The 5152-nt window shown below is 46.2% G+C and overlaps 1 pseudogene; it reads right to left on the bottom strand.

Moving 5' to 3' along the window:
- Positions 1-168: 168 nt before the first annotated feature.
- LOC119358407 lies at positions 169-4176 on the bottom strand (annotated as a pseudogene).
- Positions 4177-5152: the final 976 nt, after the last annotated feature.

Below are 5152 nucleotides of genomic sequence, written 5' to 3'. Positions count from 1 at the left end.
GAGAAGCAGCACAAGCCACGCCCGGTCGCGTGAGCATCAGCAGCGCCATGCAAGGGAGCACGAGCTACCGCCAGCTCCAGAGCACGGGCGCGCCGCAGTGGTGGCCGGGGCGCGAGCTCCGCCCCTCACTCCGAACACCCCGTGGGCGCCCTGGTCCGGCGCCGACTCTCAGCCCACGGCCGCACCGCGTCGCACTCGGTCGCCCGGGGACCATTCCTGCACCGCGGCCGCCGGTGTTGTGCTCCTGCCACTGGCGAGCTGGGCGGCCGACAGCATGCCTGCTAGGTGTTCGATGAAATTACTTCAGAGTTCTAATGTCCGTCTCCTCACTCTGTTTGCCCATGCCATGTCGTCCTGACAATGGGACCTACTCGGCAGATTCAGCGTCAAACAACTCTAATCGATCAATCAGTGTTTTTTAAAAACTGTCAGCACAATGGTGGCGGATTTTTGAAAAAAAAAACCGAATGGTGGTGGCTTTCCGAATTAGTGTCCCCAATTGTGGTGGTTTTTTGCAATTTACTCCAATACAACACACCAGAAATAATAAATATTACATCTAGATCTGTAGACCACCTAGCAACGACTACAAGCACTGAAGCGAGCCGAAGGCGCGTCGCCGTCATCGCCCCTCCCTCGCCAGAGCCGGGCAAAACTTATTGTAGTAGACAGTCGGGAAGTCGTCGTGCTAAGGCCCATAGAACCAGCGCAACAGAACAACAACCACCGCTGATGAAGAATAGCGTAGACCGGAAGGATCCAACTTGAAGAAACACAAACGTAGACGAACTACAACCAGATCCGAGCAAATCCACCAAGGACAGATCCGCCGAAGACACATCTTCACACGCCCACCGACGATGCTAGACACACCATCGGAACGAGGGCTAGGCGGGAAGAACCTTATTCCATCTTCAGGGAGCCGCCGCCGCCGCCGTCTCGTCTTCCTGAGCAGGACACAAACCCTAACAAAATTCGAAAGAAACATCTAAAGACAAAGCCCTCCCGCCGGCAAGGGCCGGGATACACCGTGCCGCCATGGCCCTAAAGCCAACGAAGACGAGGCGGACTGGCGGCGGCGCCGGCGGGAGGCAGAGAAACCCTAAGCTTTTCTTATGTTCAACCATAATTTAGCCAACAATACCTCGAATAAGCTCCCTAGCAACCATGATGCCAACTCCTTCAGCTACCTCTTTCTTCAATGTAGGTGCATCTACTAACTATAAATGTGTTATAGGTCAAAGAGTGAAATCATTATTACATAAAGAACATTTGAGCAAACCAACACATTATTCTTCATATACAACCAATAATAATTGAAAACAAGTTCACCATCCCAAATCTTGCAGCTATGACTTCCTTTGCTAGCAAAACAACCAAGGTGAAAGTTCGTGCTGCACAGACCTGCCATCCATATATTCAACCCAAGCTTTTTGAGAGGTATGCCTGAGCCTATCTTGATCTTTGATTGTGTGATTCTTCTTCTCTTGGGTTGGGCTGTTTTCAACATTATCTTGACAGGTGGAAGGTGCTTTACAAAATCGGAGTTCGAAGAGATGGGGTCGGCAAGCTGCCGTCAAAGATTCTTCTTCAACTGATGAATTGGCGCGGCTGCTCAGTAGAGGGGCATGTTTTGGATGACATGTTTAGCCAGTGCCATGCAGAGTACTAGTACCTTTTACTCCAAGCACTCAGGTGGTTAGGTGGTTGAGTACTTGATTTTGCTGATGAGAGGTTGCATGGAAATCAACTTGTATGAAGGGATCCAGTTCTTGGAGGATTTAGGTGTTGAGACTTTCAGCGTTCCTGAAGGATTTTCTAGTCTGAAATAGTACTACCGTTCCAATGATTTGACACATGAATTTTGTCCTAAAGTCAGAAATTTCTAAGTTTGACCATGTTTCTAGATAAAAATGCTGATATCTAGAATATTGAATAAATGCATTATAAAAATATACTTCATAAAGAATATACTTATGTTCTTTCGATTGATATAGATATTTTTTCTATAAAAACTTGGTCAAGCAGAGAAAATGTTGGCTTAGATAAAACTTATATTTTAGGCTGGGGGAGTAGTCTTTACCTCAATATTTCACTCTAGTTTTTACCTCGATATTTCTTCAACTTTTAGGATTTCTGCATCCTGAATAATTCAAATTTGTGGGAACCTCCTCGCCTAAAAAATGAATTGATGGTACTGCTAATGTTGATGCATTAGCGTTTACAGGAATGCTTACTTTAAACAGTAGAAAACAGAACAAACCGGATAATAGCAAGCATGTATATTACAATTTCGTTTACTGCTTGCACTTGCATTCGACATACATACAAGTTCAGAATACCACTATTGAAGCAATACTTTTGAAAATTATCTTCACCGAGGACGAGCCGACCATGTTGTCCCTAAGTTGCTGGGCTATTGTTTCTTGCTCATTTTTGGTCCTTGGAAACAAGCCAGAGTAGGCAGTGCATCCATTGCCTCGCAATCCTTGCATGGTTCATCATCTTCTTTCAAAACAACAGTTTTCAAGTTTGGTGCTCGATCCATCACCTCACGTACAAATAACATATGTTGCTCCATGAGGGGACTAAAGTTGGTCACATGGAGCTCTCTCAGTTGCCACTTGTTACAGCTTGTGAACCCAGCCACCTTCCAAGAAGGTTTCACTCTTTGAATGACAACACGCTCCCAATTTAGTACCAGACATGGATGTTCAAACACCTGTATCCAAGAACCAATACCTAATATAATTACATAAAGTACATATAGTAGCTAGTATTGCCAGGCGATTCTATTCTGAAATCTATCAAGCGATGATATCAATAACCAGGAAGGAAATACATAAATCTATTCAACTAACAATCGAGACAAAGGGATAAGTAAAATTAGTACCTCAATATCAAATATCTCAACACTCGGAGCAGCTTCAAGGAGATTTATTGTCCATAACAGGTCAAACTCAACATATATGCCATGAATAGACAGCTTCCTTAGCTTGCTGAATGCGGTGCGGAGTTGCTTGCTTTCCGGCAGGATCCAAAGCTGGTCAACAGACAAATAAAGGAAAAAATCAATGAAACATTCCTAGCAATAATAAAGGTAAGCAAATATCTTGATCAAGACATGAAACAGAAAAAAAAAGAGCGTACGTTCCTAATTAACCCCGTAACTTCAAAATTACTATTGATGAAATTAGAAGCATGTCGCACAATCTATACTGAAATAGTATGAAATTACCTTTTTTCCTTGGAAATTTAAGGTCAGGGTATGAAGTTTTGTGGCACCATCTAGAAGCTGGCTTAAACTAAACCCCGAGAGCTCAAGGTCTGCACCACACACAAGGAATAACTCCTTAAGGGACGGGACAGAACCAAAATGCAAGGGGGCCTCCGAGTGCATCCACGCCTCCCAACTGAGCAGCTCTAGTTTGGGAAGGCAGAGCACCTCAAGCCTCCTCAAGTAGGAATAGCGGACTTCAAGAACCCTAAGAACCGAATTTGGCGCATCTACCTGCCACACCGAGCAGTCGCCGACATCATAGTGTTCCAGACTAAGGTGCTGCAGCTGCTTGCAGCAATCAAATATGATGTTATGTATATCCCCCTCAGCAAAGCGCAGGTTGTAAAGCTGGAGCCTTGTGAGGCAAGGAAGTATATTAGGATAAGCGCTGAAGAACCCGTCCACGTCCCGTGCTTTCCGTAGCATATTCGCACCTTTGCAATCGTAATCCTTGTCGTCCGCAAGACCGCAATGGTGAGGTCCAGTTCTTTTACCATGCCGTTGTCAATGGCGTCACGGACAAGTGGGCCAATGTCATGCGAGTAATTGCCCACCAGGTAGATCTCAAGGGATATTCTTGAGATTCTGCTGCTGTGTTTGATGCGCAAGAAACTCCTAGCAGCTCTCGTCAGTGATGCCATTGCCTGATCTATGTGTTGCCATGGTATTTGAGAATAAAAATATATCTGCTGCCCAGCAGCAACAGGGTAATCCGGGCATGGGGCGGGTAGGAAATCCCTGACATGGAGGTCAAGGTCGAGGAGCAGCCATGGCAGGCTCCTCCAGCGCGTCGACAGAGCGCTGGTCTTTGCCGCCGTTGCAAGGTCCACCCTCCCCAAGATGGAGAGCAGGATGTCATCAGTCAGGGCGCCCAGCCTATCTTCCCCTTGTGGCATCTGCGACAAGACGAGATCATCCATGAATATTTGATTTGATTTTTTATTTTTGCGGTAGAAACTTTCAATCTATTTATCATCTGTCATGAATATTTGATTTGAATTGAAACCACAAAAGAAGATAAGCTAGCAAGAGCTCACACAGCGGTGGCACACATTATTCTGCTCCATGGACGATACCGGTTTTGCGCACATCTAGATGTGCCCTAAGTATTGCACATCTAAGTCCTATGGCATTGATATTGCATAGAGATCCGTGCAGCTATTTTTCTTTTGCTTTTTCTTTTCATTTTTATATTTGATTGAGTCATTTAGAGGTGAAATAACTCGGGCATAATGATAATAATATGCTCGGAGCCGAGGACACGGTGAATCATGTATGTGCAGCCTCCATGGCAATACAGGGGCGGCAGATCTAGATGTATGTCCGACCTATTGGGATTGATTGATTTAAGTCCAACAACCTAGCTGTGTTGCATGAGAAGACGACGAGCTGCTCTGTCACACCCCCACCTAATACAGGGTGGTGTATGACAGGTCAGGTCTACCCTGTTGCCATGTGGACTGAGTAGTAGGTGTGTGCGTGTGTGTGTGTGTGGTGCTTATCTACCCAACCCTCTGGTCTGTACTAATCCATCGAATGGAAAAGAGATGAACTGAGCTCAGCTCCTTCGTCCTCCTTCGGTCAACCCCGTACTTGCTCGCGAGTTCTCCTGTGATTCTCTAGCTGCTGCTAGGGACATCACATGCTCGTACCTCAAAGGAAGGAAGTCCCGACAGGAAGAAGGGGAACGACGATGGCGGCGGTGAGGATAGAGACCGGATTGTGGCGTCAGCGGCGCCGTTGATAGAGGCGGGATTGCGTCGGCGTCAGTGGCGCGCGTGTAGGACCTTGAAGTAGATGTGTCTAGAGGGGGGGTGATTAGACACTTAGTGCTAAAGTTGCAATTTTTAGGCCTTTTTGGTTTGAGTGGAG

This window comes from Triticum dicoccoides, chromosome 2A (assembly GCF_002162155.2).
Source record: "Triticum dicoccoides isolate Atlit2015 ecotype Zavitan chromosome 2A, WEW_v2.0, whole genome shotgun sequence".
NCBI lineage: Eukaryota > Viridiplantae > Streptophyta > Magnoliopsida > Poales > Poaceae > Triticum > Triticum dicoccoides.
Note: the sequence above shows the minus strand (reverse complement) of the source record. Positions and strands in the feature narration are given on the sequence as shown.